Source organism: Aegilops tauschii, chromosome 3 (genome assembly GCF_002575655.3).
Source record: "Aegilops tauschii subsp. strangulata cultivar AL8/78 chromosome 3, Aet v6.0, whole genome shotgun sequence".
Taxonomy (NCBI): domain Eukaryota; kingdom Viridiplantae; phylum Streptophyta; class Magnoliopsida; order Poales; family Poaceae; genus Aegilops; species Aegilops tauschii.
The window spans coordinates 16,919,997-16,947,286 of NC_053037.3; the positions used below are offsets into that span (position 1 = coordinate 16,919,997).

Consider the following 27,290-nt stretch of genomic DNA (forward strand, 5'->3'; position numbering starts at 1 on the left):
CGTCTGGATCACGAGGATGGATATATACGACCGACTCAAAAAAAACTCAATAAAGAAAAAGAATGAATATCCCAAAAAAATTGGCCTTATACAGATAACAACTATAGTGATCTAAAAGGTCTTATATTACTTCAGGGAGGTAAGTACATCATATGGGTGAGATGGGCCATGTATGGCGACCAACATCTAAAGATGGAGCGTAGCGAGCGAGATTGTGGGCTTTTGTATTTGAGTTTTTTTTTCCTTCATGAAGCGACCTCGATGAAATAAGTCCTCAAGCTTCAGTCTCCTGGGCAATTGAGCATAAGATCCAACCTAAGCTTTGGTTAATGTCCCTCGTGGAGAGTGGTTGTTGGAGGTTCGGGACATATCCTTGTCAATAAGCTTATTTTGAGCTCTCGTCTCAAGGAAGTTCAGGTTTTCTCATCTACTCTCCTAGCCGGTATGAAGGTGGAAGAGAAGTCAAGGGAGGAGGCATTAGAGAGTAATTGGCGGAGTGGGTCATCATTGCTGGTGCGCATGATTGAGCTTTGCTGCCTGCGTCTTCTCGACTCCAGTCGAAGGCGGGCCTTTTGTCACATCATCAACGACTCTCCTGGCGGAATGGCAGATGTATCAAAATTCCTACCGGCCAAGAAGTTGCCATAAGAAAGGCCATGCTACTCTGTCAAGTCACATAAGATCGGGAGGTTGAAGGGCAAATGATGGTTGAACGTGATAGTACACGTCGTTGGGTCTAAAAACCTGGTTGTTGCTAAAATTTAAAAACAAGAAATGCTAAATAGGTACCCCTATTTATAACCGATTGGACTGTATGAACATTATTCATTTTTCAAAATCAAGTTGTCCTCTTTCGTGATAGAGGTGCAAAAATGTTTGCACTTTCTTTCTCATGATTCTATTTTATTTTCCGAGAAAATAGCTGACACCATGTTTCATTACTTATGATAACAAAACCGAAACAAAAAAATTGTAGGCATACCCTAATGTGCCAGCGAAGATGGATATATCTTCTTCTCGAGATCCGATAGTTCCGAGGGAGGGTTGTCGATGGAATTCTTCCTCCTCCTCCTCTTTTCGCGTGTTTTCTCTCTCTCTCTCTCTCTCTTCTTGCTTTTGGCGCGGTGGGATAGGTAGGTGCATGTACATCCACGCCAGAGAGAGAGGGTCTGCCGTGCTGGCATCGATGTGTGCATTCGATAAGGACTTTTGTAAGCAACCGATGACGATGCCCCCGTCTGGACCATGAGGATGGATATATACGATCGACTCAAAAAAAACTCAATGAAGAAAAAGGATGAATATCCAAAAAAAATTGGCCTTATACGGATACCAACTATAGTGATCTAAAAGGTCCTATATTACTGAGAGCAGCTAGTTAACGAGCGCTCCTTCGGGAGCCTCGTAACGATCAGCGCCACTTGGCGCGCTCTCTGCCATTCGCCACTTGTCGCGCTCTGGGTGCTCCCTGCAGATTTTGTTTTCTTTCCGCACACGTTTTCGGCTTTTTAAATGGTTTATTCCCGAGTTTTTTCGACGTTTTGGTTTTCCACCGGTCTTCCTTACCTTTTGGACAAAAAAAATTTGCGCGAAAAAACATGTTTTCTTTTTTCCCCTTTTGCGAGAGTCACGGCCGTGCCTCTAGGAAACGGAAAAAATGCGTTTTTTGTTTTTTTTCACGAGTCACGGCCGTGCCTCTCAGAAACGGAAAAAAAACGCGTTTTCTTTTTTTTTTTCCTTTCGCAAGAGTCACGGTTTTGCTTCCGCGAGAGGCACAGTTGTGCTTTAGCGAGAGTCACGGCCGTGCCTCTCAGAAACGAAAAGAAAAAACGTGTTTTCTGTTTTCTTTTTCTTTTCGCGAGAGTCATGGTTTTGCTTCCGCGAAAGTCACGGCCGTGCCTCTCGGAAACGAAAAAAACGTGTTTTCTGTTTTTTTCCTTTCGCGAGAGTCATGGTTTTGCTTCCGTGAGAGGCACGGTTGTGCTTTCGCGAGAGTCACGGCCGTGCCTCCTCGGAAACGGAAAAAAAACGCGTTTTCTCTTTTCTTTTTCTTCCGCGAGAGTCACGGTTTTGTTTCCGTGAGAGGACGTCGTACCTTCGACTGGAGGCCGCCGGCCTTCCCTCCTGGAGCCGAGTGGAGTGGGATTAATGGCGAGCTCGCGGGTGGATTGCGGCTTGGATGAAGATGGTGGGTGGGGCCGGAGGAGGAAGACGACGGGTGCGAGCGATGGATATATCTTCTTCTCGAGATCCGATAGTTCCGAGGGAGTGCTGTCGATGGAATTCTTCCTCCGCCTCCTCTTTTCGCGTGTTTTTTTTCCTTTTCCTGTTGGCGCGGCATGTACATCCACGCCACGAGAGAGGGAGAGAGAGAGGGCCTGCCGTGCTGGCAACGATGTGTGCATTGGATAAGAGTTTTTTGTCAGCAACCCACGAGGATGCCCCATCTGGATCACGAGGATGGATATATACGATCGACTCAAAAAAAACTCAATAAAGAAAAAGGATGAATATACGTTTTTTTCTTGGGACAATTGTATTTTTACCTCTAGTTGGTTCCTACCCACGAGTTTTGCCCTTACTTTTCGAGCTTGCTCAGTTTTGCCCTTACTTTTTCCGTCATGGTCCCTCGAATGCCCTTTGACCGTTTGACCAAAACTTTGAAAATTCATAACTAAGCAAGCTCGACGGAAAAAGTAAGGGCAAAACTGAGCAAGCTCAAAAAGTAAGGGCAAAACCCGTGGGTAGAAACCAATTAGGGGTAAAAATGCAATTGTCCCCCTTTTCTCTGCTTTATACGGATAACAACTATAGTGATCTATATTACTTTACAGTGGTAGTACATCATACGGTGAGATCGGCCGTGTATGGCGACCAACATCTAAAGATAGAGCGTAGCGAGTGAGATTGTGGGCTTTTGTATTTGAGTTTTTTTTCCTTCATGAAGCGACCTCGGTGAAATAAGTCATCAAGCTTTAGTCTCCCGGACAATTGAGCATAAGATCCAACCTAAGCTTGGGTTAGTGTCCCGGGTGGAGAGTGGTTGTTGGAGGTTTGGGACAGAACCTTGTCAATAAGCTTATTTTGAGCTCTCGTCTCAAGGAAGTCCAGGTTCTCTCATCTTCTCTCCTAGCTAGTATGAGGGGAGTTAAGGGAGGAAGCCTTGGAGAGCAATTGGCAGAGTGGATCATCATTGATGGTGCACATGACTGAGCTTCGCCGCATGCGTCTTCTCGACTTCACTCGAAGGCGTGCCTTTGTCACATCGTCGCCGACTCTCCTGGTCGAATGACGACGGTATCAAAATTTCTTTCGACCAAGAAGTTGCTATAAGGAAGGCCATGCTACTTCGTTGAGTCACATAAGATCGGGAGGTTGAAGGGGAAATGATGGCTGAACGTGTACACATTGTTCGGTCTAAAAACCTGGTTGTTGCGAACCAATCTGTGGTTGGATGGTTAGGAGAACAGTGGTATCCTCAACCCATCAGTATTCAAGTCCTAGACGCGACATTGGTGCTTGCATTATTTTTGGATTTTCTTCAGGCTTTCGGTAATCTTCCTTCAGTGGGAAGAGATGTTCCCGTCGACAACGAGGCGCCTGCGGTGACTTTGCAAATCTTAAGATGCTATACCGTCTCAGTCTCTCGGAGGTGCTCATATGGGTAAGTTGTGTGTGCATGCATTCATAGGGGTGAATGTATGTGAGTGACTTCAATTGTATTGTGTTAAAAAAATGGCTGTTGCTAAAATAAAAAACAACAAATGCTAAATAGATACCTCCTAGTTATAACCGATTGGTCATTTTTTAAAAGTCAAGTTGTCCTCTTCGTGATAGAGGTGCAAAAATGTTTGTACTTTCTTTCTCATGATTCTATTTTATTTTGTGAGAAAATAGCTCACACCCTATTTTATTACTTATGATAACAAAACCGCAATGACAAATTTGTAGGCATACCCTCATGTTGCAAAACAAAGTGGGGGGTTGAAACAAGGCACAAGCGAGTAAAAGTAATAAATTGGGAGAATATCTCATGATCTTTTATTACATCAAAATTCATAAAATACATGTATGTTAAATGGGTAAGCATTGTGTGTGTGTGTGTGCAGGTGCGTGTATTCATGTGTGTGTGTATTTGCAAATAATAACGGCTTCTTGTGACATGCGTTAGGTTTCACACAGTCGAAATAAGTTGTACTGCAAGCAAAAAAACAAGTTATATACAAGAAAACTTCATGCAAATATCCTACACAAAGGACAACATATAATTAGCCAGTACAATGAACACTATCCTAATAAGATTGGGAGAAAAATTATACAAACATTACCTTGTAATCTTCCATTAATTGGTCCTAATATGCATGCTAAGCCAATGTACACTGCCTACATGCTCATGCAGGAGGAGATTAGTGGTGGATGTAGGAAAATTTTGCCGAGGCAAGATGAGAAGGACAAAAACATATAAAAAAAACTAGGTCCTTCAAACAAAAATCCTTCATGGAGTGCCCCCCCCTCTCGAATATCTATACATAGCTCTGTTAGTGGAGGATAGAGAGTAATCCTAGTCATCAATAAACCCTCGTTACATTGGCCAACAGAGCTTCTTACCCGTGGGAAGTGAAACCACGAGGATCGGGCTACGAAAAACATAGGCTGTCAAGTTGTCCTGCAACACAACAGCATGAAGGCGCAAAGCTCGGTGCATCACCGACACACGTGGCTCTATCGCTATTGTTGTCTCCTCCTTAGAATCATTTTCGAGCAGCGATGCAATGAACTGTGTAATGGCAATCACCAACCTCATGCCTACCAGCGTGTACAGTTGTGCCATGATATCTCCTTTTTATTGATCCGGTATTGGAACTAAAAAGAGTATCCTGCACCTATTTCCCCAGAGGTGACCCTGGGTTATCGAACCCATGGGAGGAAGACTGCCATGAAGCGATGGTCTCTAGCAAGCTTTTGCCTAAGTGTCAAATCCAACTCTTGACCAGATTAGCAAGCAAATAGTGATTCAAACACTTATAATAAAAAGAAGATACGGGGATGAGGTCTTAATGCTTGCAACCATGTATTGGTGTTGGGATAAAAAATGATACTCCCTCCGTCCGGAAATACTTGTCATCAAAATGGATAAAAGAAGATGTATCAAACGTATTTTAGTTCTAGATACATCCCCTTTTGTCCATTTTGATGACAAGTATTTTCGGACGGAGGGAGTATTAGTTTATGCACGGGAAGTCACCCATCAAGATGTGCTCGCTTCGTTTGAAATGGGGGATGTGTCCAAATAACATCTTGACCGACACGAGTCCTGCAGCAAGAATCAGTTGTCCTACCGAAAGCCCTATCCGTCTCGCGGGGTTGCCCCGATAATTAAGATAATAATATCAGACAAAAGTTTTGGGCGTTCAATGACTACACCTCATGAATCCTCGAGGATATGGTCATGTTACCCTACTAAACCTTACTGTCACCGGTGTTCGGTATAACATTTCATAGTCCCCCTGCTCCCAACCTAACCGGTGCTCGATCTGCATGATCATGGGTACCTGCAGGGATGAAGACCGCGAACAAGAGAAGATGTACTTCACGATGCATTTTTATTTTACACATACAAGACGTTGTGTCAAAGACTTCCATTGATCCCTTCACCAAATACCTGGGGCTGCAAGGCTCATGCCGCACCCCATACCTTACCGGTCTACTTACACATGGAGATCAGTTCGCGAGAAGAAATCATTGAAGAACATATCTTGAGATTGATTGATTGCAATATGTCTTACAATAGATGCCTTGTGTGATGCACGATTACAAGTATGGACTAAATGAGAGAGGGCTATGGTGCTAGAGATGGCTATGGAGGTGAAAATGGCGGCGGCTAGGGTTTATGGATGAGGATGATGATGAATGGGTTGTGGCTGTGCTCGACGCTCCTCCTCTGCTCGTTTTGTTGACATTTAGACGGAGTCCCCTTAATAAAAGTTGTTCAGGTGGACGACCTGCCTTGGTTTCCATGCCAAACGATCGCTCATGCGAGCGCTCGCGGTCGCATGGGACGCCGTCTTCCGCTCTGGAGGCCTTCTGACGCCTCCTGATGATTTATTTCTTCTCCATTTTCCTTAATTTTCCTTTCTCCCACGTGATATGTTCCCTTTTTAGCCCATTTGCCGTGGAAAAATACTAAAGAGAGGATTATGGAATCCTTTGCATTCATTAGTCATTAGTGGCAATATCGAAGCGAATATCTCTCTTTTAATGAAATATCTCAGTTTAAACAAGGTTGAAATGTGTGCAAAAATATCCCTCGTCATGCCACATCATCGCCAGTGACACATGACACCATGCTCTCGAAGCACTATGCTTGAGGGACGTCATTTGTGGGAATATCAACCCCAAGAAGGAAAGCACCTATCCGAAGCCCACCATTTCAGTGACGACATTGAAAATCTTGCTCACGGACTTGAGATAATTTCATGTTTATAGAAGACATAATTCTTAAGAAACTTTGTAGAGGTAAATAAATAGCAAAATGTCTAATATTATTTTAAATAAATAATTTAGCATAATTGATAAACAATTATAACGAAGAACTGGAAACATGCTTCAAAAAATGACAACAAGAAAGTAAATGCAATGAAGTATAGGAACAATGGGTAAAATAAAATTGTCATTAGATAAATAAACAATCCTTAACCTTGATCAATAGTACTTGCTCCGACCTAATAAATTGTTTCATACTTCACACACTAGACTCCGATCCTCTTAAGAACTTTGTTATGCATGGATTTCACCTATGTCTCGCTTGACGCGAGACATAGGGCAGCCTCGTCCGAGGGAGCACGAGATCGAGCCGGCCCATCTTGTGGGAGGCCACAACCTCATTTTTTTTTCACTTTTTTGTTTTTGTTTTCTTCTTCTTTTTCTGTACCTTGGTTCCAATTCTCTCTCTCTCTCTCTCTCTCTCTCTCTCTCTACCTTGGTTTGTTCTGTACCTTGGTTTATATTATATATATATATATATATATATATACATGTATATATATATAATATTACAAAAACACTCTACATAAAACATTTGAGAATATAAATCAAGCATTTAAAAAAGTTATTCAAGTATTTAAAAAATCATGATATGTACAAAAATGCACATTGTGTGTGAAAAAGAAGTACTCTTCAAAGACACATATTTTAAAAAATTACTCATCTATTTACAAGACACATATTTTAAAAAATTACTCATCTATTTCAAAATGTTAAATGTGTATAAAACACGTTCCCAATGTATAAAAAAATGTCGAACATCTACTAAAAATTATACATAAACACATAAACTATAGAAAATATTGACTTTCAATCAAAAAGATGTTAATCATAAATTACGAAATGTGAAACCTGTGTAAAAAATGTTTCTGATGTATACCAAAAATATACTATATGTATGAAAAAAGTAGTTATCAAACACAAATATTTGAAAAAAAAATGTTAAACATGTAAAAAAAGGTTCCTCATGTATAGGAAAAACGAATAAAATGAATTATTTTTTAAAGTAAAATCATAATTTTTTTAAAATAACGATTGTGTATAAAATATGCTAATCATATATTTAAAAAATGAAAATGATGTATTTAAAATTTTCTTGATATATACCAAAAATGTACAATATGCATTCATAAGTAGTAATCAAACATGATTTTTTTAATTGTTCATCATCTATTTGGAAAATGCTAAACATGCATAAGATAACGTAAAATTTATAAATATGTATGGAAAATGTACACGTGTGTTGAAGGAAAAAAAACTAAGAAAATCTGTGAAAACCAAAGAAACGAACAAAAGAAATACCTCAGAAATGAAGAAAAAGAAAAGGAGCCTAAAGAAAACCATGAAAACCCATGAGGAAACGAAGAAAAAGCAAGGAAAACAAAACAAAAACCGATGAAAACTACGAAAGAAACAAAAAGTAGAAATTAGGAAAGAAATGAAAAAAACCAATAAATATAGAGAAAGGAACAAAAGGAAATGAAAAAAAACAAAGAAGAATAAAACAAAAGGCGAGTGAAGATCGGAATAAAACATAGAACTGCAGAAAAAACAAAGGAATCACAAAAAAAAGAAACATGTGAAGGAACAAACAAAACAGAAGAAGAAGAAAAAAGAAAGAAAAAAACACAAGCAAGCGAGCGAGAATGACCGAGCGAGGTAGCGTGAATGATCGTTGTAAATGGGCTAGGCTAGTAGTATGCGGGGAACATAAAAGCTTCAGGCGAGACTATCCTCCAACTAGCGTTGTGCCAGATATAGTCCTGGCAGGTTTTTTTGACAGGTGTAGCAAGGGGTTGATCCTATTTGGCACTTCAGCACCTGAAGGGTGCAATTAGTTTGGCTCGGCGCATCTTCCTCCTTTTTTCTGTTGTATAAAACAAAAAAATGAACATGCGGCCGATGGTATTCAAACCAGCGACCTCCCAATCATTCGTTCGCTCATTGCACTAACCACCCCACCGGACTCACCTCATGTGCTCAATTACATCTTCTCCACTCTTTTCTTTGTATCTCCTTTTCTTTTTGTTTGGTTTTTATTCTTTTTCTTTTGCTAAATCGAATGATTTTTTTTTTCAAAATTGATGTACCATTTTTCAAAATAGATGATTTTTTTAAATAAAATCGATGAACTTTTGTCAAGTTCAATGAAAATTTGATGAACTTTTTCTCAAAATCGATGAACCTTTTTTCAAATTTGATGAAAATTGTCTAATTCCATGAGCTTCAAATCGGTGAGCATTTTTCCAATTCAATGAACTTCTTTTCAAATTTGATGAACCTTTTTTCAAAATTAAAGATTTTTTTTTTCAAATTCGATGAACTTTTGTCAAAATGGATGAATTTTTTAAATTGATGAACTTTTTCATGTTCGATTAACTTTTTTCAAATTCAAAGAACCTTTTCCAAATTTGATGAGCTCTTTTTTACAAATTCGATGAAATTTTATTAAAATTGACAATTTTTTGAAATTCGATGAACTTTTTCAAATTTGGTCAACTTTTTTCCAAACTTGTGAGCATTTTATAAAATTTGCATATACATTTTTGAATTGATGGATTTTCTGCTATTTTTTTGTTTTGTCCTTTTTTTAAAGTAAACAGTTGATAGGTCAATGGTTGACCAGTCAACCGAGACCAGTCAGCAGCTAGCCCAGGCGACCAGTTAAACCAGCCAGCGAGCGCCCGCTTGTTAACCGGGCCTAATAGCACGCCTGCGGGAGCGCCAGGACTCCTATAGTTGGCGCCAAACACACTGGCTAGGAGCTCCCATCAGCACTGTAGGCGCCCGATCAGGAACTGGCTCACACATCAGCTTTGTTTGGACTGGCCCGGTTACACGAGCTGGGCGATCACTCGCTCCCTTCCTTCGATTTTTTTCTTGTTTTACGATTGTCTGGTCAATAGTTCACCATCAAAATGTCCATGAATTTTGAAAAAAAAAACTCATCAAATTTGAAAAATAATTCATTGTTTTTAAAAAAGTTCATCGAGTTTAGAAAATATCATAGATTTTCAAAAAAGTTCATCGATTTGATTTTTTTTATGGAATTTAGAAAAAGTTCATTGAATTTGGTAAAACTCCATTAATTTTGGAAAAAATCATCAAATTTTAAAAACAATTCATTGATTTTGGAAAAAAGTTCACCGAATTTGAAAAAAGTTCATCGATTCTGGAAAATACTTCGTTGAATTTGAAAAAAGCTCATCAAATTTGAAAAAAGTTCGTTGGTTTTGAAAAAATCATTGAATTTGGAAAAGTTCATCGTATTGTAAAAAAGTTATTCGTTTCTTAAAAAGTTCATCGAATATGAAAAATAAAAAGAAACAGTAAAAATAAAAAATGAAAAAGAAAAAGGAAATAAACAAATAAATTAGAATCCAAAAACAGAAAAAACCGGGTGAAAAAACCCACTAGATCCCAGGAAAGAAAACCGGGTGAAAAAAACAAAAAGGAAAGAAGAAAAAGATGAAAAGAAGCAACTTTGCAAAAAGCCTGCGATTTCCCAGTTGGCTAGTACAATTCGCTAAGACTATTTCATCGGCTAGGAATTGAAAGACATGAATATTTGGACCACATGACCATCGTTGATGATGGTGGCGTACAGAAGTGGCAACACGAATGGGTTGCTTGGCGCATATGAAGATTTTGTTCTCCCGTTGCAACGCACGGGCTCTTTTGCTAGTGTAGTTCCAATTTCGAATCCTGGCGCTGCACCATATTTTGAGTTTTTAACAGAAAAGGAGAAAACAATGGGCCGGCCCAGCTCGCGGGTGTGTGTGCGCGGGTTTGCGAATTACTATGTGACAAATGGGCCAGCCCGCTCTCCCCCATTGAGCAGGCGAGCCCATTTTGGATTGTATTGGCAGTTCGTCTTCTTTTGGCCCTTTTTGTGTTTTTGTTTTTGTCCGTTTTAGATTTAGAGTCGGGCTTTTTTTTATCATTTTTGTTAAAACAAATCGTCAACTTTTTCAAGTGCATACTCCCTCCGTCGCGAAATACTTGTCGGATAGATGGATAAAATTGAATGCATCTATAACTAAAATACGTCTAGATTCATCCATTTCTTCGACAAGTATTTCCGGACGGAGGGAGTACAATTTTAGCTTGTGAACTTTTTTCCAATCTTTGTGAACATTTTTGAATTTTCATGAACTTCTTAAAAAATTTAAGAACTTTCATAATTTTTCCTAACTTCGTGAACTTGTTTCCAATATGCGTTTTTTTTGAAATTCATGATTTTTTTGAAATTTTATGATCTTTTTCATTTTTGTTAATTTTTCTCAAATTCACGATTGTTTAAAAAAAAGCTGAACTCTTTTCAGATTTACCATTTTTTTTGAAATTTTATAAACTTTTTAGAAATCCACCCAACGAGATGGCACGAGCAAGCGCAGTTTTCACGTTTTGCTAAGCCCGCTAGGTAGAGTGTTCGAGTGCCAACACCATTAAGCAGCGCTGAGAGCGCAGACTATGAGCTTCCATATTGTCTACACCTTTTAACTCATGCATCCATTTATTCACTCATTTATGGACAGTCATCAGAAAACGCATGCCAAATTAATTAAAAAGATGAATGTACAGATGACAGCCAGCGAGTAGCAGCCAGTTCAACATATTGTCTAGACTCATTTATGGACAAGTCATCATAAAACACATGTCAATTAATTACTAGTAAAAAGATGAATGTACAGATGACAGCCAGCTAGCAGCCAGTTCAACATAATTGTCTAGACTACTACTACAATGACTACAGCCAGCTAGCAGCTCCTACGAGACAACATGCTAATTTATGGGTCTTTAATGTATTTGACCAGTATTTTCCCATTTTCCCCTACTCCACCGAGTTATTTATTCACTAGTAGCTCAACACAGACCATATAAATTGTATTTTACCTATTAGGATATTTTGGTCATTATACTCTTCCAACATTTATTGCCCAACTAAGTGTGAATTGATAAAAGTACTGCGGCCGGCCTATATATATGAGCATCCATCGATTAGTTCATCTCAGGGTTCAGTCAAAACTCAAAAACAATAGAGAGTCAGCAACATAGGCGATGAACTTGTCATGGTGCTCCTTACTTCTGCTGGTTGTTTTTGCAGCAGAGTTGGCACTGGCCGCGGTTGTTGATGATGCCGTACAATTCGATCCCAAAGACATTAAGATGACCATAAAGGTATATACATGTATCCATCTCCATCTATATATGTGTTCAGTCGATTCTAAACTATAAACTCCTTACGATTTTGCTCTTTCGGGAGTATACTTTTTTCATTAGTTTTGTTTCCTTTCTGACCTGTTGTTATATCTATATATGCGCATATCATATTCTATACGCATATTGCAGAGTAGAATTGGGGAAATAATTGACTGCGTTGACATCTACAAGCAACCGAGCCTGAATAATCCTCATTTTATACATGCAAATAATTAGCTACTGAATTTTCCGCCAGTGGTCTGCTTTTATCCTCCATATCCAAGAAAATCAGTACGCATTTTTTCTTTCTTTTGAAACAAGTGACGCGGTGCATAAATGTGTGTGCGGGTGCATGCAGATAATGAGGGATATAGCCAAGCAACAAGATGGGGATATACGGGCGACGACGGTGGAGCAGGAATGGCACGAAGGCACAAGGCAATGCCCCATAGGGAGCATCCCCATCCTAAGGACGAACCCCTCCGTTAATTACCTCACAGGAAGTCTTTTCCCATCGCCGCTACGTGCAGCTAATATTAGCACTTGGAGTGGCGCTGCCAATGCGGCCGGCCCCAGATACGAGGTCTTTCTCCTCAGTATACTTATTTTGTCCGTTTGTATACTCTCACTGTTTCATATTAGCATGCTGCTTGCAAGTCGTTGGTCTCACCTTGATTTTGATGTGGGTGTGTACATAGTTCGCTGTAGCGATTGCTGCCAACGGGCCGTACAGCGGAGCGTATGTACAGCTGCCGGTGTGGAAGCCGGCGCGCGTCCACGGCTCGGAGTACACCGCGACCTATCTCCTCCTGGCCGGCACTAAGAGCATCTCCAGCCGTTGGCCCCTAGGGGTGCCTAAAATCGCCGCCTGGGGGTGACCCGGCGAAAAAAATAGGCCTGGGGCGAGTTGGCCCACAGCCGCCGGCCCCAGACGCGGGAAAAAAATTGTGTAGCAAATTTACGCAAAGTTCGGCTAAAACACGTCAAATTTCGGCAAACTTGGGCTTATATTCGCGGATTTAAGTCGAGTAGTCGCCATTACATATAAAAACTAATAAAAAAACTTGCTGAAGGCCGAGAAGACGCCGTCGTCGCCGCCATCGCCGGCCTTCTCCTCCTTGACTCGGGCGCCCCTGCTGGACCCCTCCCCGGCTGGTGGTGGCGGCGGCGCGTCGTCGTCGTCGTCGCTGTCGTCGATGATGACGAGTCCTCCTTCGTCGTGGCCTCGGCGGCGCTGCTCGAAGCGCCGTAGGGCGGCGCGCTGGCGCTCCGTCGCCATCTTGATGGAGTCCTGGCGTGCCCATTCAAGGGCCGCGTCGTCGTCGAGCTCGACCTCGCCGTGCTCCGTCTTCACCGGCGCGAGCCCCGGCTCCGTCTTTGGCTTGACGAAGCGCGGCGCCGGTGAAGACTGGGTGGCAACACATGTGGAGAGGTGGCGCTCGGGAGAGGGAGGGCTGGGGGAGAAGAGCTCGGCGGCGGCGCTCGGGAGAGGTGAAGAGGCGGCACTCATCACAGGCGAGCAAGGCCATATATAGCCGCGCCGCGTCCGTGTGTACGCGTCCGAGGGAGGGGAGGCGTCGGCGCGCCGCCCCGTGAATGCGCCGCCCGTGAGGAATCAATGGCAAAGCTGACCGGCGGCAACCTTGCCATTGATTCCCCGCGGGAAACCGAGGCGTCGGGAGAAGACGAGGCGGGCGGTGTCGCTGACGCTGCTGGCCCGCGGCGCTTTCGCGCCAAAAACGATTAGCCCGGCGCCCCCGAGCGCCCCCCAGCGCGCCGGGTTCGGGTTGGGTCCGCCGGCGCCAATTTCGGCCCGAGCCGGTGAAAAAAGGGCCCCTGGGGGCGTGACGGGGCCGATTTTTTGGCGCCGGCGGTCGAAAAATCGTCTGGGGGGCCTTGTTGGGGGCGCGGCTGGAGATGCTCTAAGGACACCGGATTCGACCCTACACCCGGCGTATTACCGCCCGATGTCACCAATCAGATAGCAGATAATGAGGGATATAGCCAAGCAACAAGATGGGGATATACGGGCGACGACGGTGGAGCAGGAATGGCACGAAGGCACAAGGCAATGCCCCATAGGGAGCATCCCCATCCTAAGGACGAACCCCTCCGTTAATTACCTCACAGGAAGTCTTTTCCCATCGCCGCTACGTGCAGCTAATATTAGCACTTGGAGTGGCGCTGCCAATGCGGCCGGCCCCAGATACGAGGTCTTTCTCCTCAGTATACTTATTTTGTCCGTTTGTATACTCTCACTGTTTCATATTAGCATGCTGCTTGCAAGTCGTTGGTCTCACCTTGATTTTGATGTGGGTGTGTACATAGTTCGCTGTAGCGATTGCTGCCAACGGGCCGTACAGCGGAGCGTATGTACAGCTGCCGGTGTGGAAGCCGGCGCGCGTCCACGGCTCGGAGTACACCGCGACCTATCTCCTCCTGGCCGGCACTAAGAGCATCTCCAGCCGTTGGCCCCTAGGGGTGCCTAAAATCGCCGCCTGGGGGTGACCCGGCGAAAAAAATAGGCCTGGGGCGAGTTGGCCCACAGCCGCCGGCCCCAGACGCGGGAAAAAAATTGTGTAGCAAATTTACGCAAAGTTCGGCTAAAACACGTCAAATTTCGGCAAACTTGGGCTTATATTCGCGGATTTAAGTCGAGTAGTCGCCATTACATATAAAAACTAATAAAAAAACTTGCTGAAGGCCGAGAAGACGCCGTCGTCGCCGCCATCGCCGGCCTTCTCCTCCTTGACTCGGGCGCCCCTGCTGGACCCCTCCCCGGCTGGTGGTGGCGGCGGCGCGTCGTCGTCGTCGTCGCTGTCGTCGATGATGACGAGTCCTCCTTCGTCGTGGCCTCGGCGGCGCTGCTCGAAGCGCCGTAGGGCGGCGCGCTGGCGCTCCGTCGCCATCTTGATGGAGTCCTGGCGTGCCCATTCAAGGGCCGCGTCGTCGTCGAGCTCGACCTCGCCGTGCTCCGTCTTCACCGGCGCGAGCCCCGGCTCCGTCTTTGGCTTGACGAAGCGCGGCGCCGGTGAAGACTGGGTGGCAACACATGTGGAGAGGTGGCGCTCGGGAGAGGGAGGGCTGGGGGAGAAGAGCTCGGCGGCGGCGCTCGGGAGAGGTGAAGAGGCGGCACTCATCACAGGCGAGCAAGGCCATATATAGCCGCGCCGCGTCCGTGTGTACGCGTCCGAGGGAGGGGAGGCGTCGGCGCGCCGCCCCGTGAATGCGCCGCCCGTGAGGAATCAATGGCAAAGCTGACCGGCGGCAACCTTGCCATTGATTCCCCGCGGGAAACCGAGGCGTCGGGAGAAGACGAGGCGGGCGGTGTCGCTGACGCTGCTGGCCCGCGGCGCTTTCGCGCCAAAAACGATTAGCCCGGCGCCCCCGAGCGCCCCCCAGCGCGCCGGGTTCGGGTTGGGTCCGCCGGCGCCAATTTCGGCCCGAGCCGGTGAAAAAAGGGCCCCTGGGGGCGTGACGGGGCCGATTTTTTGGCGCCGGCGGTCGAAAAATCGTCTGGGGGGCCTTGTTGGGGGCGCGGCTGGAGATGCTCTAAGGACACCGGATTCGACCCTACACCCGGCGTATTACCGCCCGATGTCACCAATCAGATAGCAGATAATGAGGGATATAGCCAAGCAACAAGATGGGGATATACGGGCGACGACGGTGGAGCAGGAATGGCACGAAGGCACAAGGCAATGCCCCATAGGGAGCATCCCCATCCTAAGGACGAACCCCTCCGTTAATTACCTCACAGGAAGTCTTTTCCCATCGCCGCTACGTGCAGCTAATATTAGCACTTGGAGTGGCGCTGCCAATGCGGCCGGCCCCAGATACGAGGTCTTTCTCCTCAGTATACTTATTTTGTCCGTTTGTATACTCTCACTGTTTCATATTAGCATGCTGCTTGCAAGTCGTTGGTCTCACCTTGATTTTGATGTGGGTGTGTACATAGTTCGCTGTAGCGATTGCTGCCAACGGGCCGTACAGCGGAGCGTATGTACAGCTGCCGGTGTGGAAGCCGGCGCGCGTCCACGGCTCGGAGTACACCGCGACCTATCTCCTCCTGGCCGGCACTAAGAGCATCTCCAGCCGTTGGCCCCTAGGGGTGCCTAAAATCGCCGCCTGGGGGTGACCCGGCGAAAAAAATAGGCCTGGGGCGAGTTGGCCCACAGCCGCCGGCCCCAGACGCGGGAAAAAAATTGTGTAGCAAATTTACGCAAAGTTCGGCTAAAACACGTCAAATTTCGGCAAACTTGGGCTTATATTCGCGGATTTAAGTCGAGTAGTCGCCATTACATATAAAAACTAATATAAAAACTTGCTGAAGGCCGAGAAGACGCCGTCGTCGCCGCCATCGCCGGCCTTCTCCTCCTTGACTCGGGCGCCCCTGCTGGACCCCTCCCCGGCTGGTGGTGGCGGCGGCGCGTCGTCGTCGTCGTCGCTGTCGTCGATGATGACGAGTCCTCCTTCGTCGCGGCCTCGGCGGCGCTGCTCGAAGCGCCGTAGGGCGGCGCGCTGGCGCTCCGTCGCCATCTTGATGGAGTCCTGGCGTGCCCATTCAAGGGCCGCGTCGTCGTCGAGCTCGACCTCGCCGTGCTCCGTCTTCACCGGCGCGAGCCCCGGCTCCGTCTTTGGCTTGACGAAGCGCGGCGCCGGTGAAGACTGGGTGGCAACACATGTGGAGAGGTGGCGCTCGGGAGAGGGAGGGCTGGGGGAGAAGAGCTCGGCGGCGACGCTCGGGAGAGGTGAAGAGGCGGCACTCATCACAGGCGAGCAAGGCCATATATAGCCGCGCCGCGTCCGTGTGTACGCGTCCGAGGGAGGGGAGGCGTCGGCGCGCCGCCCCGTGAATGCGCCGCCCCGTGAATGCGCCGCCCGTGAGGAATCAATGGCAAAGCTGACCGGCGGCAACCTTGCCATTGATTCCCCGCGGGAAACCGAGGCGTCGGGAGAAGACGAGGCGCGCGGTGTCGCTGACGCTGCTGGCCCGCGGCGCTTTCGCGCCAAAAACGATTAGCCCGGCGCCCCCGAGCTCCCCCCAGCGCGCCGGGTTCGGGTTGGGTCCGCCGGCGCCAATTTCGGCCCGAGCCGGTGAAAAAAGGGCCCCTGGGGGCGTGACTGGGCCGATTTTTTGGCGCCGGCGGTCGAAAAATCGTCTGGGGGGCCTTGTTGGGGGCGCGGCTGGAGATGCTCTAAGGACACCGGATTCGACCCTACACCCGGCGTATTCCCGCCCGATGTCACCAATCAGATAGCTGCTGGCCTCTTTGTACGTACACATGGGCACCATATACTACCTCAATTCTGTTTTATTAGGTCTATCTACATAAGCATGTTATAATTACGACTTATAATGACATTTATGTGCCGAGTGTGTTCTGCTTGCAGTCTTATCCAGAAAAAGAGAACAATCCTCGGTTAAACATATTCTATACGGTAAGTATGTGTACAGTGTACTCGTAGGGTGACTGGGTGAGTGGTATATAGCGCTATCCGAATTTGATCTAATCTTGTTTCATTGATGTACAAAGGCCGATGGCGGCAAAACTCTGTGCTACAACTTGAACTGCGGAGGGTTCGTTCAAACAAGCAGGGACATCGCCCTGGGCGCTAGCATCGTCAATGGTGCATCCGGTGTAGATGATCCCGTACCATACTTACTAGTTGGTATAGAAAAGAGTTAAATACATCGGAGGTGCCTAAACTTGTCCTGTGCGGTCAGTTTGGTGCCTAAAGTTATAAAATACATGAAACTGGTGCTCAAACTTGTCCGGTCGTGCAAATACGGTGCCTTCATCCGTATTCCAACGTACGTGTTGTCCGTGTGGCGTGCTAGCGTGGCAGTGGCGTATGTGCCCGCTCGTGAGGAATTATTTTACAGAAAGCAACCTCGAATTTTATTTAATCATGTAGGAAAGTTTTGAAGTATACGATATGCAAGATAGAAATAAAGTGGAAAAAAACACAGAGGAGTTTCGAACGAGGCACCTCCTGGTTAACTACCGGCAAGATCTAGCCATGCAGCTCAACTTTGCTTTCCATCAGAATATTAGCAAGAAAGCTATTGTAGACTGATTGACGCGTTTATCCATCATTTATTTATTATTTATTACCAATGTTTTTTTATTTTTCCAAGTTCATGTTTAGTTTTATGACACAATTTTTCCCATATAAAAATACAGTAATTACCAATATTAAATTACTTTGTATTTTCAAATCTTTCTTCTTCTTTTGTTATCGTGTACTTTGAAGAGGTAAACTGAACTTTTTCAAAATTTTATGCTGATTTAAATAGTTTAACTCATATTAAATACTATTGTGTAAATTCATATATCTTCATTCTGCACCAGAAGCACACACAATTATTGTGTATCTTCACTCTATTTCTAGAATACCCAATTATTAAAAATTTGACAACTTTGTATTTTGAAACTATTCAACATGTATTAAAAATTATTTTCTAATAATATTAAATTCTACAAATGTATCCAAACATGTCAACCATGTTTGTAGAAATATAAGGATATTCAAAACAATTTTAATAAGCGTTGAACATTTTCTAAAAACATGTTGTGCCTTTTGTAAAATACACATTGTCATTTTTAATACATGACAAAGATTTTTCAAAAACACTTATAGTTTGTTAATACATGTGAAACATTTTCCCAAAATATGTTGAACATTTTTCAAATGCAATAAACTTTCTTCTAAGTTTATGGCAGTTTGTAATATTTTTCAAACATTTATTTTTTTCAAATAGTAAAAAAATTATAAACACGAACTTGAAAAAGTAAAAATAAAACTTGTGTAGACCCATACGAGCACCATATAGAAACAAAATCGCTTGAAGAGGTACATAGCGACCACAACGGATTTTTGGAGCACGGTGGCCACTGAGCACATTTTTTTGAAAGGGTAAAAACCGTCACTTAAAAGTTACCATTTATTTATTTTTCGACAAAAAACATATGCATGTGCTATAAGTGACTGTCAAATTTCGTCTAAAATGATGTTATATTATACCCTGCAATAAAGACAAAAATCCGGCGAAAAAAGAGCTGTTTTTTGCATGTATTTGTCTTTTTCGTATCTCTCGCATACAAGCACAGATTTTGATGAAAATTCACACGATATATTACACTTCTATATATGCACATATAAAAAATTCGGAATTTTTTGCACAGTAAAAATTCGTTTCTTTGAAGTACAAAAAAGGGCACAATATGCCCGTGCTGCAAAGTTACAAAAAAGGCGAGACCACAGAGGCAAGCGCCCCCTGTATATTTTTATAGAAGAATTACCTTTTACGTAACAACGCAATATGTACAGTTCGACTTCATGATTGTCTATTCAGCAGAGTTTGGCGTGGTGGACTCACACATTTTCTTTAGTTTTTGTCTGTCATACGCTTATACTGACATAGGTTTTTCTTACGTGATTAAATTAAATATGAGGGGCTTCCTGCAAAAACAATCTCAAGCGTAGGCCACCTAGCACCTTCCCCGCTCTCTGCCACTGACATGTGGGGTTGTCACGCCACGTGGGCAGAGCATACGCCCAGATACGGAAGGAGGCACCGTATTTGCACAGGCGGACAAGTTCAAACACCAATTTCGTGTATTTTGCAACTTTAGGCATCAAACTGACCGTGCAGAACAAGTTGAGGCACCCCTAGTGTATTTTTCTCTATAGAAAAGGTATGTACCTATGACAACTTTTTGGATAATAAATAGTTTCATTTTGTTAACAAGCTTTCCATTTCCATGCGTGGATGTGCAGAGCCCTGCCGGGCCTTGGCATGTGCTGGTGAACGACACGGACCTCGGCGACTACCCTCGGGCCATTTTCCCGTGGTGGATGTTCCCTGAATCTGTTGCCAACCTGATGGGTGGCACGGTGCTCAACACATGGCCGGGCGGCAAGCACACCGACACCGTTATGGGCAACGGACGACGGCCACCCAGGGACTCCAAACCTGCTATTGTCAAGGGTTACGTAGCTGTTGACCTCGATGGACACCCCTTCCCCGACACTCTCGAAGTCATTGTCCACACTGCGCCCAACTGCTACGACCTCAACCTGCTTGGGCAAAGCAATGGCACCGTAGGTGTCAGCGTTGCATTCGGCGGATCCGGTGGACCGGACTGTGCCCCGCGGTCCGCCTAGATAGCTAGCTACAATATCCGGTTAGGTGCATGAGTGCACAAAAACTTCCTAGTGGCCAGTGGGTGCACGATTTTAAGAATGGAAGTCTGAAGCCGCGTCGCCCACGGTCCGGATCCGGCCGTCGCCTCCTCCGTCTCTGGATCCGGCGTCCAGCACCTGCTCCGCCCTTGTTTCCTTCTTGCGCTGGCGTCCATCCCGTCGCACGCGAGCTCCTCGGCACGACGATGACAACCGTGGCTCATCGGCACGCCGGTGACTTGCCCAGCGAGAGACGAGGTGTTACCGACGCTGTGCTCTGCTCATCCTCTCCAGAGCTCGTCTCCCACGACCCGCCTGATCGGCACCCACTGTCCCAGCCGCTGCACGGCTCCTACGCTATTGCCGAACTCAGTTGGGGGTAGGGTGAGGGTGGCAGCGTAGGTTGTGGCGACACGCACCTCCCACCTCTGCCTGCCTACTTCCTCACCTGACCCCGTTTAGCTCCGGACCGCGGCCAAGCTTGCACCTCCCACGGCCGCAGGCGCTCAACACGAATTGCCACGGCTTGCACTTCTTCTGTCCCTCTGCTTGCGCAGTGCAGCTTCAGCTTCTTGCGGCGACTTGGACTTGGCATGCTGATGGAGATGACCTGCACTCCAGTAGGATGGGACCTGCCCACGCCGAGGCCGTAGAGATGTACAACTCATATGCTCCTTCCCCCATTTGGTTGCATGGAACGTGTTCGTGCAAATGCTCATGTGAGCATTGTATTTGTTACAGGGTGATACTTCTTGGTCAACAATGATATAGCGCTGAGGTATAGCGTTATAATGTTTCATTTTTGTATGATCGGTCTGTACTAGAACACCTGTAAATTTTTGGAAAAAATTCAGAATGCAACCTGTGAAGTTCGTCGGTAAAAAAATCATGGAAAAAATGGAGAAAAGTTTCATGAGTACATGGGAAAAAGGGTTCAAATGAACGTGTGAAGTTCAGGTTTCAAAAGTTGGCAAGTTTGAAAACAATAAGCCAGATAAAATAAGTGTAGGGGAAAAGAAGTTACATCCGAAAAAATAAAAAGACCATGAAAAAAGTTCCTCAAGAAAAAGAAAGCCACAAATGTGGTGTGAACTAAGATGGGAGAGAGAGAGAGAGAGAGAGAGAGAGAGAGAGAGAGAGACGTTGCAAAAAGTTTGTAGCCGATGGTTGCGAAGCTAAAAAAAAGAACACTAAAGCATCATTATAAAAAGTCCTTTTGCGGTTTTTTTGACAAAACCTAGACGGAATTCCCACAGTTTTTTTCGAAATAAAACCATGAAATTTGAATTAAAAAATTGAAGTGAATAGAATCAATAAGTTTGAATTAAAATAACAAAGCAATTTGATGTTTATATACCAACAAGAAAACATGCCTCACCTAGAAAATGTTAGCTTTGGAAGTGCAAATCAAAAAAAGGTTCACCCCATGAAACATAGCAAGTTCGGAGAATAACACAAGATTATATTTTTTGAGTAAGATTAACCGGTCAATCCAAAAAAAGTTTGATGAAAATACAACTTCATAAAAAAGGGATTCCGTGCTTCTAAATAAGAAAACATGAAGTTCAAATTTAAATAACCAAGAAGTCGGAAAGGTGAAACTAAAAATATAGTGTGGTTTAAAATGTTTTTGAAAAAAAATCATGTTTCTAAAACACCTACACCTTCAAATTAAAATAACGGAGCGATTCAGTGTTTATAAAGAAAACTTGGATTTCTCCAGTTCCTAAAGAATAAAAACCAAGAAGTTCAAATTAAGATAACACGGAAGTTCGATGATTATTTACCATTAAGAAAAACAAAGCTTCAACTATAAAAGTGTTAACTTGAGAAGTTCAAATTTGATAAAATAGAGAGTTCGAAGAAAACATTATCAGTGTACTACAAAAATTCCCATGGATTTTCCCACTATTAAAAAAGAATAACCAAAAAGCTCAAATTAAAATAACAAAGTTGTTCAATATTTGTAATAGAAAATAGTTTTTCATGGTTTTAAATAACCCTGAGAAGGTCAAATTAAAATAACATAGCAGTTCAAAAATAGTTTCTAAAAAATAGATTTTTTTCCGTTTCTAGGAAAAACCTGGAAGTTCAAATTTATAAAATGAAGTGGTTCAATGTTTATTTACAGAAAAAAGAATTACCTTGTTACCAAATAATAAAGCCAAGAAGTTTACTTGAAAAAACAGAGGGTGTGATGTATACAAAAAAAATCAGTTATTCTCATTTCTCGAAAAAGTAAAGTATGAAGTTCAAGTAAAATATAAAGGATTTTCACCATTTCTAAATAAAAAACTTTGCTTGGGTTTGTAAATAAAAATAATAAAGTGGAAAGGAGCGGATTTGCAGCAGCTTTTCAACGCCATATTATTTGTCTCATTCCGATAAACGGTTTAGAAATGCGGTCGAAAATACGATTCACGTTTTTTGTATGAAGAAAAGTCCTTTCCAAAACTGCTCTTAAACCGCTTAGGTTTTGCCAAAAATTTAACTTGGGTCATGCTACTCATGTCAATAGCTTTCCAACGGTATATCGCGGGCCCCATTTGGGCAATGTTTGCGGAAGTTCAACCTAGCAATGGGGGAAGTTCAACTACTGTTGCTGGGACAAAAAGAAAGGAGAAGTTCAATTTCTAAAGATGAAGCGGTTCGAGGTGGTAAACAATGTTGAACGAAAACAAAAAGAAAAGGAGAAGTTCAATTTCTAAAGATGACGCGGTTTGATGTGCAAACCAATGCAAAGACACACACAAAAATGTTGGTTTGGTGTCTTAAAATATTTTTATTCATAAAAAAGGATTAAGAAAAAACCAGGATCCATATTAATTAGCTGGAGAAGTTCGATGATTATAAAAAACTCAGATTTTCCTCGTTATTAAAGAATGGAAACAAGGAGTTCAAAAATAAAATAACAAGAAGTTCAACTTTTAAAACTAGAGTGCTTCAAAATTTCATAAAAAAGATCAAGAAATAAAACCAGGAAGTCCATATTAAAAAGATGGAGAAGTTCGATGATTATAGAAAACTCAGATTTTCCTCGTTATTAAAGAATGGAAACAAGAAGTTCACAAAGAAAATAACAAGAAGTTCAACTTTTAAAACTAGAGCGCTTCAATATTTCATAAAAAAGATTAAGATATAAAACCAGGAAGTCCATATTAAAAAGATGGAGAAGTTTGATGATTATAGAAAACTCAGTTTTTCCTCATTATTAAAGAATGGAAACAAGAAGTTTAAAAATAAAATAACAAGAAGTTCAACTTTTAAAAATAGAGCGCTTCAAACTTTATAAAAAAAGGATTAAGAAATTCAGATTAATATTCATAAAAAACTCAGATATTTTCACGTAACCGAGAGAAGTTCAGATTGATAACTACCAGAAGTTCACGTACTGCACGGTGTGCATTTTGTATTAAAAAAGGAATAGAAAAGCAAAGACTGAAAGTTTTCTTGTTATAAGTTCAAGTCCTCGGTCAGAGAAAGTTAAAAAAAATTATTGTGAGAGGGGTTTGTGCAAAAGGAATATCATTTGTGTAACATTAACGAATGGATAAGCAAATTACAAACGAAAATACGACACAAAAGTTCAACGTAAAAATAGCAGAAAGTTCAACTACTACAGTGAATGAATTTCAGATGAAAAACTTTTAAAACCGTCGCGAGTATAAAAAATGATCAACATTGGAAAGTTGCGTGTTTACAACAGTTTTCCACCGGTACATCACTTGCTCAATTCCGGTGAGTGTTCCGGTGAGTGGATGGAGAGCTACGGGCAAAAAAAGCACGTGAAAAACAGAGTGAAGTTCAAGTAGACATGACGAGAAGTTCAAGTTCTTCACGCGGTGCATTTTCAAAAAATCTGTTTCGCGATAAAGGCAGAACGAATGATCCCGCCGTTTTCGAAATGACTTGAAAACGGCTAGGAATCAGAGAAAAACCATCAACATGAAAAAGTTTCACATTTTCCATAGCTTTTTAGCGGTATATTATTTGCCCCATTCCGATAAAGTTTGTCGAAATTACAGCAAAAATACGTTTTTAGCCATTTTCAAGATTGACTTAAACCAGTAAGGCATTGGGAGAAACAATATATACCATAAAGTTTCGCATTTCCTCAAGCTTTCCAACGCCATATCATTTGCTGCATTCGGATGTGTGGTTAAACAATTAGCTCCAAAATACGAACTCGGTGGAACTTGTATCGTTTTCTAAATTACTTTTAAACCATGCAAAATTGGAAAAAAACTTTTAACATGAAAAAGTAGCGCATTTTCATAAGCTTTCCAACGCCATATCGTTTGCCTCAATTGGATTAGCCATTTAGAAATGGCATGAAAAATACGAACTCAGCTGTTCAGTTTGCGAAATTTTACGTTTTTACAAATCACCATGGCATCTAGCCGCCACACCAAACTGCAATCCTGCATGATGCCAGATCTGCACTGCACAAGGAGCCATAGTGCACAGCACGACCACGGTCGTGCTGATCTAGCGACGGCGGATGGGAGGTCGCCTCCAGCAATGGGGCACTATTTTTCTCATCATTTTTCCCCTAGGAATAAAAGCGAACCTCTCGACAGAAATTAACAGAATCATCTCACATCACACTCGAGCATTATGTTAACAGCGACGAACGAAAGTGAACCTCTCGATGCAATCCGCACTGCAAAACATAGAGCAAATAAGAGTTAACAAACACTACCAACATTTCCAAGCTGCACTTTGATTCTCTCTGGTATATAAAGCACAGAAAAACTGAACCATCTAGCTTTACTACTAACGAACTGTTTTCAACAATTATAAGAGCCACTACAAATTTACATAAGTAGCCCTCAAAATGAAAAGTGAAAAAGCAGATGGGTCGCTCGGCCCTGTCCAGCGCCGGTTCTTTTGGACGCCTGCATGAATGGCGGCGACGAATGCGTAAGATGCCGCTGGAGCTCGAATACTGCACTGAATACACACAGAGGAGAACTGCACAATCAGAAATCTACAGAAAAAAATGAGGAAAAGTAGCTCTTTCTCAAAAGTGCATGGGCGGCTACTGTTCTTCCACAGCGTCGTCGCCTGCTGCTTGCACCCACACACTGGACTGCAAGGGGGAGGCCGGTGTGCTGCTTACCCTCACGCAGTGGACTTCACGACCAAAATCAATAGCAAAAAAACTAAAAACACACAAAAAATTGTGAGCTCCAAGCCCCGGTGAGCACTGCTCGTCCTTAATCTCATGGCTACAGAGGACGCACGTGGTCACGGGCGGACATCCTTGTTGGAAGGCAGTAGTCCAAAAAAATCGCATAGCATGGTTCTCCGCACTGCACCTACCCCTGCAACAGGACCACATGAAGATCACGAGCGTACTGCTCGCTCTGATCGGAGGTCAACCCGGGTGTCGGGGGTGTCGTGCGACATATACCAAAGGATGGCTTATCATGGAGGGGGCTAATAAAACGTCGCCGGTGCGAGGAAGCGGGATGAGGCATAGACATGTACGCCGACGAACTTTATTCAGGTTCGGGGCTCTCTTAGGAGATAATACCCCTAGTCTTGCTCTGCGGGGTCTCCGCATGATCACTCAAGCAACAATGGTGGCTACCAGCTTGCTCCTTGAGCTGTTTCTCTAGAGGGGGAAAAGAACAAGGCTAGCCCTAGCTTCCTCTCTCTATATGTGTGTGAATGAACTAAGGTTCGAACCCTTTGCATGGGTGACCTGGGGGGTTTATATAGGCCTACCCCCAGGGGTACGAAGGTAATCCGGCCGGGTGTAGGACCCGACTGTCAGTGTCTCTGGTCGCCGGCTTCTCCGCTGGCTGGTGGGGCCCGCCTCCTGGTGGGTCCCACCGACTGTCTCGTACTTGGCCGACAGGCCGCACCCGCCGCTTGCGGGTCTTGCCGGCTGCTCAGCACTGTAGTTGTGCTGCTAATGATGCATGCTTGTTCGGGGGAGGCATGGCTACAGTACCGCCGCCTGGTGGGCGATCACTGTAGCCATCCCCCGTCTCTTCTGATTAATGGCGCACGGACTTTGAGGGAGGGGGAGGGCCGGCTGGTAGGAGTCGGCCTCCCCTCACGCCGACTGGTCCTTGCTTGCCGCCTTCTGGCTTCTCACTGACAGGTAAGGCCCACAGCCTGTGGGCCGTACCGACAGCCCGTAGTGGAGGCATGGCCTTCTCTGCCATGGGTGATGTCATGGGCGGAGTGGCAACGGTGCCGCGCCGGACGGGAGATCTTCGTCTGGTACAACGCACTGTGGCCACGCTTGGCCCTAGATTTGGGGGTGGCAGGACGCGTTGTAGCCACGCCCCGTCTCATCGTATTTATGTGGGTACAGATTCTGAGGATGCTTGGGGCCGCCTGCTAGGAGCCGGCCTCTCTAGAGGCCGCCTGCTAGGAGTCGGTCCGTTTTGAGGCCGCCCTCTGGGCCTTGCCGTCTTCTGGCAGCCGGCCGCTTGGACCAGCCGGCCGCGAGAAGGCGGCGCCTTGGTCTTTGATTCTTGAGGGGCGCAGCCGGCCCCGATGTCTTGAAATGCCATGGGGAGCTGATGAGGCTACCCGTGGCTAATTACTCCGATAGTAGTCCCCGAAGCTGGTGAGGCGCCACGACTGAAAGAGGCGAGGGGGTTCAGCAGCTTCCTACTCTGAGTTCTTCATTGATCTTGCTTTGCCCGTCTTCCGGAACGCTGACTGCCAGGAGCCGGACGCGACCAGGCGGGCCGCCTGGTGGTTTTTTGAAACATCGTGGCGGGAGCCAGGTGGGGCGCCAGCCAGGCGTCAGGCTCGCCGCCGGCTATCTGCGCGCCACATGGCGCCAGCCGGCCAAGCCGCCTGCCAGCCCACGCGCGTGATGGGACATCGCCGCAGGCCGGGGCCCACCACTACTGGGCCTCGGCACGCGCGCGGATCCGCTTTGGCCGAGGCAGACGGTTGGGATTCCATGGCGTGATTACTCCACGCCGTTATTGCGCGGTAAATGAGGAGTCGTGGGGTCGTGGGCACAGTTAATCCCACGATCCCCACGCCCCGTCCCCTCGGCTTCGCAGCCCGGGGCTATAAATAGGGGGAGGAGGGGGCGGCTCTGGCTCGCGCGCCCTCCTCTCCCATCGCTCTGTTCTTCTTCTTCTCTCTTTCTGCCGCCGCCACACTCCCGCAACACGCCGAAGTGCTGCCGCGGCCCACCGTCACCGAGCCCAGCCTTTCCGCCGCGCCGTTGCTCCGTCAACCTCGAGCTTCCATGGCGCGAGTGCGAGCCGACGACTGGGATGGGTCAAACATTATTGAGGACCACATCACCTACCTCTGCAACACGCGGCGGTTGCCGGGCGAGGGCTACGTCAAGGCGCGCGCGTCATCTTCCG

General features: G+C 45.0%; 1 long non-coding RNA gene across 1 annotated transcript; it reads left to right on the top strand.

Annotated features, from left to right (window-relative positions):
• Nucleotides 1–11,573: 11,573 nt before the first annotated feature.
• On the top strand, nt 11,574–12,743 carry LOC141020900 (uncharacterized). The gene is made up of 2 exons (XR_012180894.1): nt 11,574–11,724; nt 12,104–12,743. It is a non-coding gene; the product is annotated as an uncharacterized lncRNA (long non-coding RNA).
• Nucleotides 12,744–27,290: the final 14,547 nt, after the last annotated feature.